This window comes from Nothoprocta perdicaria, unplaced genomic scaffold (genome assembly GCF_003342845.1).
Source record: "Nothoprocta perdicaria isolate Ctin4 unplaced genomic scaffold, notPer1 scaffold_0, whole genome shotgun sequence".
NCBI lineage: Eukaryota > Metazoa > Chordata > Aves > Tinamiformes > Tinamidae > Nothoprocta > Nothoprocta perdicaria.
In genome coordinates this window covers 15,404,402-15,420,729 of record NW_020454092.1, presented here as the reverse complement: position 1 = coordinate 15,420,729, position 16,328 = coordinate 15,404,402, and the positions used below count along the sequence as shown (strand labels likewise).

The 16,328-nt window shown below is 41.6% G+C and overlaps 1 long non-coding RNA gene across 1 annotated transcript; it reads right to left on the bottom strand.

The window, feature by feature from the left end:
• Positions 1-7,671: 7,671 nt before the first annotated feature.
• Positions 7,672-12,842, bottom strand: LOC112946527. The gene is made up of 3 exons (XR_003249260.1): positions 12,779-12,842; positions 8,843-8,988; positions 7,672-8,304 (listed from the first exon to the last, which is right to left on the bottom strand). It is a non-coding gene; the product is annotated as an uncharacterized LOC112946527 (long non-coding RNA).
• Between the last annotated feature and the right edge of the window lie 3,486 nt (positions 12,843-16,328).

Sequence of the window (16,328 nt, the reverse complement as noted above, 5' to 3'; positions counted from 1 at the left end):
AACAAAGCTCTTCAATTTGATGCTGGAGAGAAGTCTGGTCATGCCTTTCACTAAAGTCTGGATGGCCATCCTGCCACATCCTAGAGATCCTGAAGGAGCTCCCCCAAAAGAAGACTCATGACACTGTTCTGCAGTTCTGCTCACAGCTGACCTCACAGCCAAACACTGCTGCAAGTTTGCAGCTTAAATGGCAACCTGCAGGATTTGGAGAAGCTGCTAGGCTCCTTAGGGCGTTACTGGCCTCCCATGTGCAAGGAGATTTACTCTGCTGGGAAGTGTCATTCCTGTACACGAGGAAAGATGGTGCCTGCAGCCTTGCAACAGATGCTGGAGTTGACTCAGTCTTTTGACTGAGTTGTACTGCTCTTGAGACCAATGAAAAAATCTTAAATCTCTTTCTGGGCTCTTCAGCTCCACCAGTCTGCAGTGTGGGTTACAGGACTGATCATGGCGACTGCTCCCCCTTGCTGCTGTTACATTAYAGATGCTTTTGGCTTATTCTAACTGGTGACCTATCTCATCTTCCTTGTGTAGGGGAGCAGACAAGTGGTCCTTCCTTCACTAGAGTAAAAAGGGAGATTCTGAGTTCTGACGGAGCAGGATTTTGCCTTGGAAAACTATAGGCATGCAGTCAAATTTTCATTCTTAAACGGTAAAAAAAAAAAAAAAAAAAAGAACAGTTGAAACATCCTTTCTTCTATTTATCTCAGGCTGACTCCTCAGAGCTTTTGCACCTTGGTGTTCAGTTTCCAAATCTCTGGGAAAACGCAGGGGCACAGTTGAGACCTGGACTCATCCCTCGCTAGGTCTCAGATGTGTACAGGACAGAGATACTGGGAAGAAGTTCCGGTGAGGGCTCACCTTATTACGCTCCAGAGCATCTAACTCAGCCAGCTGGCAAAATCTGGCAGACGTCACTAACTTGAGTACCATTTAAAGTAATGACTGAAATGTGAATAGATCTACATTTTCCTAACTCTGGACTCATTCAGCTTCTCCTTCCTGGTCACCAGCCTCCCAGAAACCATAGAATTATGTGGAGGAGGAGGGGAGCATAAGAGCAAACAAAAACAACCCCAGATTTCTCAAAAAGAACCACAAGAGGAAAAGCCCCATGGATACCAATGGCAAAAACACACACAAACTGTAAGGAAAAGAGAAAAGAAAACCCAGCCTGGGATTTTAAGAGGAGCTGAGTGTGCACACATAATACCCTTTGGCAAAGGAGGCCAGGCCGGGAAATGTTGCAGCCCCAACATGCTGTGCTCGGAGAAGGTGTTAACGGTGCGGCCGTCCTGCACTATTGCACACAGACAGCAGGGACCCTGCAGAACCATCCAGACCTTTAAGATCCCCCACCGTGATGGAAAGAGCAGGGAGGGTTACGTAGGATCAACACGAGGGGAGAGGAAGGAAAGGGGCGAGGGAAAGGTAATGTCCCAAGCACCAGAGAGCTCTGAGCTAGCAGGGCAGGTCTCTTGTGTCTCCCCACCCTGGGACCCACTGGGCCTGACCTGTGATTTAATGACCAGCTGTATTTAGGGTCACCAGGCCTAAAATCCTCCAGACTTCCAGTAAGAGTCAGAGACTCCAGGCACTCGTCCTGCTCAGAAGACTAAGAAACTCACAGGTGTGTCTGCAGCTGAAGCCTGTAACTGTTCTCCCTTCCTACTATGACCCAAGATATCAGCTCATATGCAGGGCAAAGAGACACTAAAAAAAAGGTCTTGTCACTGGGAATATCCTGCACGTGTTTGCTTAATTGGAGCTAGTGAAATCTTCACCTAAGTGTCAACGTTCCTGGCCTTACAAGCCACACACCAAATTTTCASATGGTTAAGAGCTCCCAGATGCAAACCTCTGGGTGAAAGCCAGAAGAGTGTGTGTCTGCGGTTTGCGAATTCCTATGCAGCCCGGAAAGGATGGTATCATGCACAAAGCTGCCAGCACGAACACAACAGCATGTGCCCGAGAGCTCCTTCACTTTGCCAAAGATGCCAAAGACAACAAACTATCAYGTCCAGAAAAAAAGAATTCATCATCCAAACACAGGCTGGAAGTTTCAACTATTAATATTCCCCCGATGCTGAGGGGAGTAGGTCTGCTTGAAGACTGCAGGGCATAACTGATTCTTCGTTGTCCAGAGGTTTCAATAAAGACTGAAGTTTTTTAATTCCACCACAAGCGAAATGGGCTGAGATGAAGCCCACACTGGAGCAAGTGCTGTGAGCAGAGCTCTGTGGGAGGTCGCGCTAGCCACGCGTGATGGAGCTGAACTCTCGGGAATCTCCAATGCAATGTATAAAGTGCATGCAGAATCAGCTCCTATGAGAGAGATTTAATCCAGAAAAAAAAAAAAAAAACCACTTGCTGGAAATACAAACAATAAGCTGAATTTCTGGAGAGGACACTAGTGGCTTTCACATTTGCCAATGTGATTCACCAGCTCCATGAGAAGCATAAGGATTCTTGTCAAAAATGTTTGGAGATCATTTTTATTGGTCGGTCAAGTGGCAATTCCAGAGCTATGAGCAGCTGTGAGCGACTAGGCAAAGTCCTGGACTCCTGAACCCATATACAATTTTCTTGTGGATTAGATCAAATTCCTGATGTAGGAAAAACTATTAGAATCTCAATTCTGTTTTCACTTCTCAGAGCTTAAATCACATGTTACTGACTTCAACCAAGTGATTTTCAGCATATACCTGTAAGAATGCAGGATCAAACCACAGGGTGTTACGTTTCAAAATATTTTTTCACAGTCAGCTGTTTTAGYGAACTCACCTTTCAACCTTAGAACACCAACGGCAATGGAATGACACAGAGAAAGGATATGGAGTTTCGCCCTAATTTCCAGGAGACAACTGTACATACTCCCAAATCAGAAGTACTTTGGGTCATGGAGGAATAGCAACTATGGTGATAATTCAAGGCAAGGGGCAGTACAAGGTCAGAATTTTAACTGCCACATCACAGTTTGAAGCTCATATATCTGGAATGCTGCAAACTTACGTTCCTACTCTCCCAGATCAGAAAGTTATTTTAGTCTATGCTTTTCCTAATGCTTATGGCTCCAGCATCCTGTGAATATCTGAGATATTTTTTCTATATTTCTTAAAAAAAAAAAAAGGTATTTAAGAAAGCAAAAGCTCTTTGGAATTGCTTATTCCAATAGGAACAACTTGCATAGTGGGACTATGTTTAATACACATTACTGTGGACAAATCCATTATGACTTGTACCTTAGAAGCAGTGCATAGCATGACAAGTTGATTTTAGGCAGTACATAGATCATTTAAGCATTATTGCTACAATTAAAACAAAATTGTAAATGCAACTCTCATAATAATCACCCAGCAAATTAGTATGATCAGAACCAGGATCTTCTGAATCCTAGCCCAGCACTCAAGCTAACAAATCTGTCCCTATCCGCATCATTCCATGATTTAACTTGTGGATTTAATCCTTCATTTTCAACAGTAACATTTTACATTCAAAAAAAGTGTTTTTTTTTGTCAGTTCTAATTAAATTACACGCTTTATTTCTCAAATTAAAATAGTCTAAATGGAAATAAACTAGGAGAAATATCCTAACAAATGATTTAAAAATATTTCATATGTATCTAAGAAGGGAGCCAAATATAAATTGACAGCTTAGTGCAACTAAGAACTTCAATCTGGGTTTTATTGCAATAACAAAAGTGCACATTTAAAAGTCTTCACACAGAGCATCTATTCAGAAACAAGCCTGAAGACAGTCAGGGAATTAAAAGGAGGATAGTGTTTTGAATTAATCTAGAACATTTTTGTGGATTAGTTTACAAGCACAGAATGCCTCAGGGGGCTAGGGAGAGCACAGAGCACTGAAGTCAGAGGGATCTGTCTTTTTCCTGTTCCTGGTGATTAGTTCATATCTCTTTGACACTATGTTTACAAGCCCCTAATTGCCTCATTAATACCTCATTATTACTTAGAAAGTGAAGAAGCTTTTAGCTTTGAAGCTGCTTTGCTGCACTTGAAGGCAAATATAGGGTGAATTTTGAATGTGTTGGTACTAATTAAAGTTGAAGTCTGTTTCCTGTTGCTTGTGGGTGGGTGTTAATAGCTTCAAAGAAAAAAAAAAAATCAGACCTCAATTTATATCATACGCCTCCTAACTTACACACACACAGATAAGTGCAAGTACGAGGCCCACTATTGCAGACTGAATTTACAGCGCGACACAGGTACAAGCATCTATTTCCTTTTAAATATTTTACATGTGGCCTAGAATCTGTGAAGGCTATTTGACTCTACATTAAAACGACGGGAGAAGACTGGAGCAGGCCAGCTCAGTCCAGGTAGACATAGATATATTTTTCCTTGCTGTCCTGCCTGTTCARGGCACTATATTCTCTTCTTGCATCAGAATCAGAAAGGGAAACCAATTAACAGCTGCATAAACCTCACTTGGGTCCAGTCAACCCTGCTGAGGTTGGCTACTGTTCTCAGATTGAACCTGGTTTCAAGACAAGGCTAAAAACAGGCACAAAAAACTTATGCCRTCATCTTTCACTTACAAACATGCATATATATATATATATGGTTATATATTAAAAAAATGTGCATATACACATAGAAAGAATAATATGCCTCTGCATCCAAGAAGAACTTAATTCCTGCACCTTAAGATCCTTGACCTGCAGCTTTCAAACCACTGTGTGCACCTATTTCAGGACACACGACACGAATAAGCCAGTGAGCATGATTATGGTTACTGGCTTATTGTCTAAATGAATGATGAGATGTTCAGGACCTCACTTGGACTGTAAAGATGCACTGTCTGATACAGTTTGCAAAGAATTTTCTTTYAGCTCCAAGTGGAACAGAGGCAGCACAGACGTAACCACAACAAAATCATATCCATGGGGAATTTTGAAAAGAAATATGCTTTCTTTCAATCAGCTGGTTTTGGGGGGTTTGGAGGATGCTGTGTATGCAGAAAGGGTGATGGAGAAGGAAAAGATACCCATTTTTGGTAAAAGCATTCAGTTTCTTAATAAGAATTTTGGATGAGAATATTAGTGAAAAATAGTCTTTGCTAAAAGTAAATGGAAAACCCTACACAGACAGGAAGATTTGGATATAAAAATAAAATGTTTTCCAAACAAATTAAATTCCCAAAGAGTCATTTTTTTCCAGTTGTTTTCCAATGGTGGGGGTTAGGGGCACAGAAAAAAATCRAGACCAGTAGGTTGAACATTCCCTGATGAAATAGTCAGAATTTGGCTAAGAGTTCACACAGACACAGGATTTAGCCCCGACTTGATTAACAGGCTTTCCTTCTGTCAGGGGCCCAGGACCATAGGGTCGTGCCTTATCATTAGCACTCTTAGACATAGCTCAGTCTCTTGCATTCCTCTTTTATCTCATATCTCCTCTATAAAGAGGTAACTTAATAGAATTCTGACTTAATTTTCATATTAAAAAATCTGAAAATGTCAATAGCTTTAAATTATATGACTAACTTGATAGTGCCCCTTTACACACACGACTAAATAATGCAACTATTGAGTGGAAAAATTCACCTTCAGTTATTGGTCAGAAATCCAGTCTACCAAATGGATGAGGGAGAGAAAAAAAAAAAGTTGTATTTATGGTATCCTTGATTTATATAAAACATTTTAGAGTATTAAAACAAAAATAATTACGGCAAGCCAAGATTCTTTTCTTGCCAGCATGTAAAGCCTGTCTGACTGGACATATTGAGGCTATCAATCCCCGGTGTGTATTTATAACCTAGTGCTCAGACAACTTGGAACGACAAATGCAAACAGCCACAAAGAAGTCACTTTGCTCGCTTGGCACAAACAAATCCCGGAGATGAAAAGCAGCCTGGCGTTTATTTTGGGCCAAGCTTCCTCATCTGATGATCCACGATGTGGCACGGAAAGGGCAGCGTTACCAAAGGACACAGAGCACATGAAGATGCAGACACATCGTTAAGAGCAAACACAGGCCAAGGCGCCAGATCTTGTTATTCTTGCTTCTTCCTTCCCAGAATGGATGCCACTTTTACTCCCTTCTTCTCCATAAAGCCATAAAGCACATTGGTTTGGAGCTTGAGTTGCTTTTTTTTTGTTTTGTTTTGTTTTTCTTTTTTTTTTTTTTTTTTAGAACCAGGCTTGACAGCACAGCCGGAAAAGCTCTTAGAACTATAATTTAAAACTGGATTGTGCTGATTGAAAACATGGCTAGCATCCGACTGCAAACATGTCTGAAGACTTCCACATGCATAGCCAAATGAGGACTGGTAAAGACATGGCAAGATTTATCAAAAATATTAAAGTGATCTCAGCAAGAGACATGATTCACAACTGGGAAATGCCACTCTGGAGATCTGGTAGGTTCTCGTCAACCACTGAGCCATGGAGGTCTGATCTACCTGGGTGACACACAGGAAAAACATTCTGTGGAAGCAAATCAATCCCAAGAGGTTTCTCAGGACACAGAGACCAGACTGAAGGAGGAGATCTCAATGGGTTCTGGGACAGATTTCATTAGGGAAATTTATCATTTTATAAATAAGGTCAGGGCACAAAAGAGGCAACCAAGGAGAATGGCAGGAGTTGAAGAAATCCAAGAGTGGTTAGCTAGAGACCATGTAGATTACCAGAAGGATAACACATTTTTGTGGGGAGTTTCTGAGGAAAAGACAGCAAGTTGACAGTTCTTGACATGTAAACAGATAATGAGCAGGTTCTGCGGAAAACCAGGTGCAGCTTAACTTGACAAGAGATGAAATATGTTGCTTCAGTTCTAATGGAAGATCTTCCTATATTCCATGCTGGCTCTGGCATCTTCAGGATGCGATGAAGCCTGTTGTCCTTGTCTCAGGGGACAGAGTGACACTGTGTCTCAAGAAAGGCCATCCTTATGCAGATGTAAAGGGAAGCCAGCACTTTTGATGGCACTGTGCATTCTTTCATGCCTTCATCTTCTAAGATACCTTGGAGGCATAGGGGAATAGTGCTATAAAACATTGGAAACTCTTTATAAAGCTTTAACCTTCTGATGACTTTCAGGCTGTGCTTTAAAAAGAAGGTCATAGGTGATCTAGAGTACTTTCTTGTCTTTTCAAAGAAAAAATGGATTTCCCACAGCTCCTTAAACACCGGAACAGACATGCGTACATTTTTCAGCATACAGATTCAATGCTTGGTTTCTTTGGCAAAAGGCCATATAAATTCTCATGGACTTGTTATTGCCTGCCATAAATTTACTACTCAGAAAGAATAATATTTCATTTGCTTTATCATCGGTGCCTCACAAGACGGTGAAAATGTAGTTAAGTCTTTCACTGGGCATCTCAACGAGGGCAGAGAAGGAACACAAAAAGAAGCCAAAAAAAGGGCACTTAAAGAACTGATACAAGACTGCATCATCTATAATTTAGTTGATAAACTTTGTTCCCATTTGCAATGAATTACAATGGTGACAGATTTGTTCTGTAAATTCTGTCCAGAACTTGGCAGCACTATTTCTAAGAAGGAACATAAACTCCTAGGTTGAGTTCATGTAACTCTAGGGACTTAAGCAATACTTTCCATCTGAATAAGCAGTGGTTTTGATCTTACTTATGTTGGCCTTTATGTTCTTCTGATTTTATACAGCAGAATAATAGACACTAGACAGAATTCATTTGCACAGGTGAACATTTCAAACTCATGTTCAATTTATATTTTCATGGATACATCTGCATGGCTTCATGGAAGTAAATCCAYTAAGTGAAATCCATTTTGAGGGCGGCTCTAGTCATCACATGACCCTTTACAGCCTCTCCTTCACAGTGACTTCATTTAGAGAGGACATCGTAGTGGTCTTATCTCTCTGAATCTGCTCCAAGGGGAGGTAGGGTTAGGATGCAGTGACTGCAGCCTGCAGTGACTGGAGCATGCAGGTACCCAAGCACACAGAAAAGCTTTTGCTAGTTTTAGTGAAATAAGGRTTCACACTGTTTGTGTTCTGGAACTTTTCCAAAACCTATTTTCAGACCCAGACTTGCATCCATTTGTCTGTATGTTAGGCAAATGTGAAGAGTCTGAACACGTGTCTAGCAGTACATTAGTATCTGAGATATAGTAAGTTTATTCTACTGAACAAATTTATGATTTGAAAGCCTGATCCTTGTCATTGCGGATCCAAGGTGCGGACAGTTGAAGCAATTTGCCCAAAGTCAAGCAAAGGACGGGTTACAAAGCTGAGAATTGAAACACATCCCCTGAATCCCATGTGGTTGGCCAGCTCCCAGGGTGATCCTTTCTCCTGTGATTGAAAGATCAGTGAATTACTCTTTAAATGCTTTCAGCACGAACTCTTCAAAACACAGCAAATGGGATTTTTCACACTTTGACTAATGAAAGTTTGGCACATGGCATGAAAAATAAAATCCTTGCTGCTAGCAATACATACATTTAAAATAATGTTTATTTCTATGGGGCTTGTGAATAAGCAAAACATTTTTCATCTATGAAAGGCATTTTCTCTGTGTAAGTTAGCAACGACAACAAGAAGTATGACTGATGTTTCTAATGCACATCATCCCAATGAGATTCAAATAGTCATAACTTCTTGCTTCTGGAAAGTCTTTTATTCCCTCTGCAAACTTCTGGGTTTCCTGCAGCTATTGCTCTCTGATTTTGACAAAAATGCATATATGAGTCATAAAAATACATATATAATCAATTGTTTTGTTTTTTTTTTCAAACAATAGCAAACATGAAARAGGTATATGCTACAATGGGCATTTAAAGGAATATATTCAAGGAAAGGACATGCTCAGAAAACTCAGATTTTTCATTACCTGCAAGGTCTGCTTCTGTATGAAATCAGATCAGGCTTCAGAAAAAGTAGGTAGAGCTTGGTCTTCTTGCCAACTTTTGTCATTTTTCTCAGTTGGATTTTTTCTTTGCTTTTAAAGAAAAGAGCTTGACAATCCTTCAACAATCACTCAGAAGAGAGAAGAAGAGATACATAAGTTGTGATGTGCTTTAGCAGAGCACAGCATCACTGTTTTATTAACTCTCCCATATAACTTGCACTGGATGCCCACAGTGTGATTTCAAGACATGAGTAGCTTCTAAGTACAGCCTAAATACATGCTCAAATAAAAACTGCTTTGAAAGGAATATTACTAGGACCTGAATTGCTAAAGCTTCATTCTCATGATTAGGCACATTTATATATTTTAGTCAAACCAGGAAAAGTTATTTCCAGTGAAAGAAAGAAGCAAACAGGAGTCTATTTTGCCACAGTATGTGTGTGGGTGAACCAYACACATATATCCCCCCCTCTATAGAAGCTTCTTAAAAATGGGAAAATTATGTTTAGTGATGGGATAAATAGGCCTTAAGATAACACAGAAGATCATACTCTGATCAAGTATTYCCATACAACACTTTGCTCTCAGCTGCTATTGAAAGATGGTCTGCAGATGATCAGATCCAAACAGGTCCCTGGTGGCCTCGCAAGACGTAGCCGGATAGTATCACTCACTCCATGCCAGTGACTAATCTAGTATAGTCTTGCCCATAATCTCACTTAGCACAAATGTTGGATTTGACTATACTCTTAAAAGCTTTGTCTGTGCTTGATTTGATACAGCAGGGATTCCCCTTTTTGAAGTCATGGAGGCCTCCTAGCAAAACTTGACAGCTGAAGGGTCCATCACCTTCATGGGATGATCAACTAGATCATTTCTGGGCAATTCCATAGCCCAAGAGGAGAGAATGACTGTTGCTCAATGAACTTTCTTAGAATTCACCCCATCTTCTGCCCAGGAGATTGAGAACAGGGGATGAAGTATGGACTTGAGCTATATTTGCTAATACRTTAAGTCTCCACCAAAGAGATTTTTAATAGCAGACTAGATCAGCAGGAGAAGAATGGAATATTATGGGAAAGAATTATTTGGGCACAGTCTAGATGAAATGAAGTTTTCGCCTATTACTGAGCTCTAGCCATAGCCCCAATCCCAAAGCAAGATGGGCAACTGTTTGGGATGGCAGAGGTCCATCTGATCCAACTCGAGTCAGGCCAGAGAAGATCCCTTCTAAATCTACTCATTRAAGATTCATGAAGCTAAACACAAAGGTAATGGTACACAGAAAATAGGGAAGACCAAATCCTGGCCAATTTCTATTGTTAAGCTCACAAAACACCAAGATAAATAATGGAAAATACTTAAGCTCTGATTTACTTAGGCCAGTTTTGTCATGAGACATCAGAAAATATCCCATGGTGAAATTTATTAACATAGAAACAGACTTGGTGATACTTTGTGATCTATTAAACTTCTAGCTAACAAGACTTTTGTTTATCCAATCAACAGATGTTGTTTTTCTGATCCAGTAATGTTGATTCACAGCACTGAAGTGGTTACTGGAAAAAAAGGGCCATAAGTTTAATAAGGAGCAGGCCCATACACACGCAACAGATGCAAACCATATTCCACCATCTCCAAAAGAAAAAAGCAGTCATTTTTAAAAGCAGATCACCAAAATACTGGCACATTTTGTGTATGTGCACTCTGTGTATTCAAACACCCTGAATGCTTTTGGTAAATCAGCTGTTTYGGAAACATGCACTGAGTTACGGCATTTCCTTGGAATATACTGCTCCAGATTAGGAGAATGTCAGTCATGTGTAGCCTCTTTTCTCAGCAGTTTTCTCTCAGATATGTGATTTATCTGTAATAAAGACTCATCCTCCTGATGAAACTCTGCTTAGGCTTCTCACTAATACACACTAAACTACAGGTAATGATACCAAGGGTGTAGAAACTGATGGCAATCTGGAAGCCAGGGGGAAGAAACATAGTAAGTGACAATAAAAAGTGGARCATTTAAATGACTCTGGAGCAGTTGAGCTCACAATCACTTTCCAAACATTTTGGACTGTTTAGGAATTGAAGTGGTGCTACTGGAACCACACACTGAACTATGCTGAACAGGACGAAATCTCTCTGCTTACAAGGCTGTGAAGACAAAATCTAATTGTATTAAAGCAACAATTGCAGCTTTTGATAYGCAGCAGTGAGATTACCCCAGTCTGGGTGTGTTAGTTTCTTTCAGATGCTTTTTCCTAGTCTTTCTGATTTAAGGTATTTTAGGGATTGAATAGCTGGAATCGAATGCAAGGGCTTATGTACCCGAAAGTAGATCTCAGAGATCTAGGATACAAAAATACCTACAGTAGAAAAGGACAGAAGGACAGGCTTCTTCTCCTTTCATGGGCACAATTCCAGTATATCTTTCAGAAAATGGGGGAAAAAAAGAGTTGAAAAACATATAATGGAGCATTAACAACTCTCTCCCATCTCATCATTTTGTGTATGTATAGACACACATACCTTATACATATATATATATAAACACATACAATATACATAAACAGACACACACACAGATACATACACCTTCCTAGGCATGTGCATATGTAACTTTATATACACACACATACTCAGACTAAACTTTCTACAGAGGGAGAATGCATCCCGGAGTCGGACGCTGGGAGCGGTTTTCTTCAGTGTATTTACACGCCTAGTCCTAGGCAGGATGTGGTCTGTCATTGCAGAGGCCACAGCACAAGGTGAGACTTTGCAAAGTGTAATACAAGCTATTAATGCTCTTGGGCTGCAAAATTCATACCTAGTCCTTGGAAGGGAGGGTGTTAGGATAAAGGGAAGATTTGCTTTAAGAATCAGATTGGTTGTCCCTGAAACAGAGACAAATGACACTGATTTGGACATGAAAGGACAAGCAGGCAAGGAAAAATAAGACCGATTACAATGACTACATGGTATTGCTTGCAACGCACACAAAAAGACGAAAAAAAAACATGTTAAAAGAGTAGTGATAACTAAACAATTTCAGTGTGACAGCCTTAAGTGAGTAGAGACTTGTTCCTCTGACAACTGCACGTTTTGAATCATGAATTATACAACCGAAAAATGGAGTTACATGAGAATACAACTGCTAGAGTCAAAATCAGTCTGTTGTATGAAAAATCTGTATTTGCCAGACACACCACAGCACAGGTGTCATGGCAGATACAGGTTACAGCATGATTTTAGGCTTGCTACTTTTTGAGTCCAGGACAGTTATTTATAAAGGCATATGTCCACAAGAAAGCAGAGAAGTCTAATTAGTATCTTATTTAGACCTGAGTAACATGATCTAACATAGCTGTTAATCTTGCTGTGGGCATGGGTGGTAGAACCAGAGATTTCCCAAGGTCCCTTTCAAACAAAATTATTCAATGATCTCCAGAGTACAACAGGAGTGGTTCTTGTTTGCCATCCCTGCAGGGAGCAGAAGACATCTTCAGCTTCATTCATGGGGAATGGAGAAGGAAATGCTGGGTTCTAACACAGGGCAGGTTTTGGCAGTCAGTGGGCCAAACATCTATTTCTACCAAGGAGAAACAAAAAAAWAAAAAAAAAAAACCCAACAAAAAACAACAACAACAACAACAACAAAAAAAAGAGATTGAAATCCACTGGCTGCTTTTAAAGTCTTCAAAACCAAATACATAGTGGCAGAGACTGAAAATTATTGATATGGCACAGGCCAACAATACTGTATTTTTTCCTGGGAGGAAGGCAAGAATATAGGAAGAGATTAAAGGAACATGTTCTGACAAAAAAAAAAAAAAAAAAAGTTTTACCTCCTGTTGCCTCCTGCAAATACTGATCCCTCACAAGCTGTTTCCTCTAAGATCTACTAATATCCCTCTTTACCTGTTCAAAACTCGCTGTAATTAGAAGTTCCAGTGCCAGTTTCTCAATAAGATGTAACTTGCCCCCAATTCCATGAGGTAGCTTGCTTGATTAGAAACTATTAAAGCCTCCACAAATTTTTGTACCCACACCAACTTCTTGAATTTGGCTATCTTCACTTCCTGTCTTAATGCAACTTACTTGCTAAGTTGCTGCCTCACCACACCCCTCAAGTGGTTGCCTTTAAGTGGTCGGTAAAATGATTAGTATTTATTTCGTAGAGCCCTTTGAAGATGATACATGACATAAGCATTAGCTAATACCACTATGCTCCTATACTTTTCCAAGATTAAAAGTCTATTCCTCCATGAGATTTCTTGAAATTTGTAAAAACAAAATACTGTAGCCTTCCCTTTCAGTTTATCCTTCTTATTTCTGCAGAGTATTTAATAGCTAGAATTCCATCTGATTACTGCTAATCACACTGTTATGCTGTGTTTACAGCCCTGGGGTTTATTACACAGCATCTCTGTTACTCCAGCTACAAGCAAAACAGTAGCAGGTAGGGAGTAGTATACATTTTCCAAAGATCAGAGCCATTATTTTATGTTTTTGTAAATATTTGCTTTAGAAGCAAGCTAAATGTTACTTGTTTCATTTTAAACTGCTGTGTTTAAAGGAAAAAATCACAAGGACATATGGAACTCATCTGAAGGAGAAAAAAATGTTAAAATTACACAAAAGAATTAATTTCCCTTGCTGTTAACAAGAGTCTTCATAAAAGTTTGTGGCATGCTTTTGAGTCTTAGGTGGAACATTGTGATAGATATCATGTGGTTTGTGGTCTCCTCTTTCTACCGCCTGGAAATTTGGCTKAAGTTTTCACAACCTGCCTGTCTCATCAAATTGGTACACACCCGCATCGCGCTCCCACTGGGATTCCTGTTCTTGTTCTGTCTTTTTTCTTTTTTTTTTTTTTAACTTAGTCATCTTACCCACAAGTGGCATAAATCAAGGCGAGGCCATGTTTTCACAGCTAGGAGATTCTTGCAACATCAGGGTTGAGTTCAGGGAAGCAGCTGTAAAACAGGCAATCCCCCCTCCACTCACACCTGACTTTCGGCTAGTGGGAGACTTACCCGGTGCCAGAGATGTTTGTTTATTCCTGCCTTGGGTTCTTTGATCCATATATTATCAATGAGGGTAATCACCCTACCTCACAGCACGGCACCCATGATTAAACACGGTCTCACATCGTCTTACAGACATCTCAGATGTCTTTTTCAGTATTTGAGATATTGAGTCATGCCAGGGGAGATATTCCTACTATCTACAATCTTCGTACTTCTGCCAAGGCCCCTCTGTTCCAACACTACTTTGCAAAAGATTTGGGAAAGAGGAGGAAGGAGGAAAGAGGATAGACCWAGTCAAAGACACTCAGGATGTCAAACGCTGCAGTATCACATTAAAAATGGCACTGCCACATACAGCTGTGAACAAATGCAGCTGTCCTCCTGCTACAGCATCAAGAGACCATCGGGTCTCTGTAGTTTATAAGTGGTTTATAACAGAGAAGGTCCTATATTGTGACTGGCATTAGCTCTCATGGTGCCACAACTATTGTGACAAGGGCTGCACAACCCTTCCTTCTTCAGATGTCATTTTAGGTGGGAGCTGGGTCACACACAGCAGCTGTTGAACAACCTGGAGGCACAATATGCCCGGGTATGAGTTGGTGGTGAGCTCTGAGGCGTCTTAGGGAGTAAGAAGTGTCTGCCCGTGAGTTGCGTGGGCACCTGGAGCSTGGCCCTCTCCTCGCTGTGCTTGTGGGCTTGGGTTGTCACACCAGCAATGCTGAGGAGAGAAGCTGAGGGCCCAGGTGCTGCTTTTCCAAGGGGTGGGACAGGGTTGGGAAGCAATTTGAGGGGTCAGTGCCTAGCGAGCAGCGCACGCCTTGCTACTGCCACGTTGCATCCAACCACCAAAGTCCGGTGTGGACACAGGTCAMGGTCAGTGCTCTCACGGTAAGATCCTTCACAGCAGTGAAGTGCTACCCTGTGGGCAAAAAAAAAAAAGAAAAAAAAAAAAAAAAAAGCCCTTCCTGGAAACTGAATGTGCTTCTTTTGTAGAAACTACAACTTTCATGAATGAAAACCCATCCCGCCTCTCTGTGTTTTTTACCTGTTTGAAAAATTTCAGGGAGTAGCATGCAAATCTCTCTTTTGCCTTCTGTAAAAGTCACTCATCYTGATACTATTGGTAGGAGATTGCTCTCTTTCTTCTGGAGGCCAGGAAAGGAATCCAAACACAGCATGCAAAGCAGTTTGAAAGCCCCTTCAAGCAGCCCACATAGTACTCATGGGGAAACCATGCTTAGGGTCAGATGGACCTGATCTTGACCCTATTCGTTGGCAAAATCCCTGTTGACGTCACTGTCATTTTTCCTAGAGCGAAGATCTGGCCTTATAATTAATATTTTTCTTTAAGAAGATGTRGTAGCTTTGATTTTTTGTAGTACAGTGAGGAAGTTCCCAATATGGAAAGCGTTTGCAACTGTGGAGTTAGTGGTAAGGCTGGGATGCAGATCTGCTCCATTACATGTACTGCATTCTGCAAGCTGGGTCACGGAGATCCTCGGCCATGCGAGCAGAGCCAGGCTTGGCTTGCCTGCCCTGGGACCGGATTACATCCCGCTCCCGGTACCTCCCAGCACGGACACAACTGTGGGAGATCTAGCAAACCCTGGCAATGAGAAACTCGGTCTTCACCTTGAAAAACTGTGTAGCTTAAACAGAGCCAGGCATTCAGGGAAAGGCTCAAGTTGTAGATTGTTGACTCAAGCACCTGATTTAAAATATCCAAACAAATGYCCAGAGCTTCGTCATTCAGCATTCTTGAATAAAAGTGTCGTCTTAAAAATAGTGTCGTCTGCAAAAGCCAGCTCAAAAGAGAAACGTGCTTCCACCTCAGGCCTGWCAGTCCAAATGGATGCAGGAATCTCAACAGCACAAACAGGAAAAACTCCCATGCARACACTGGCGAATACAAGCAGATATGGTCTGCCTTGATGCCAGGGAGATGCTGGGGAGAGGGGTGGGCTGCTCCCTGCACAGCTGCCTCGGAGCAGGGGAGCTGAGGCAGGTGGGGGGMCAGCAGCTCCCCACCACAGGTCCTGTTTGGACACAATCCCGCCATGAGCTGCCGTACCGAGTCCCACCGGTCCCCTCAGGATGACAAGAGGTGCCGCTGCCCTCAGCTCACATTTCCAGGGGGGAGAATGGTGGCTCTGAAAGATTTTGCCTCAGGCTCCGTACCCAAGACAAGCGGGGCTGCTTCAGCTCCATCCCCTCAGGAGCCAGCTCGAGGCGAAGGCCCTTTAGCTAAGGGCTCCACCAGGCAGGTCCAGCCTCACTAGGAGCACAGCTTAGCAGAGAAGAGCCCAGCTCCTGCGCAGGGCACAMCACGTCCGAGTGACGGATCCCGTGGCACTTCTTTTGCGCGGGAGGGGAGCGGGGTAGTCTGGACATTTCGGTCTTTTCACTTTGAACTGGAGCGCGCGCCTGGCAGCTGC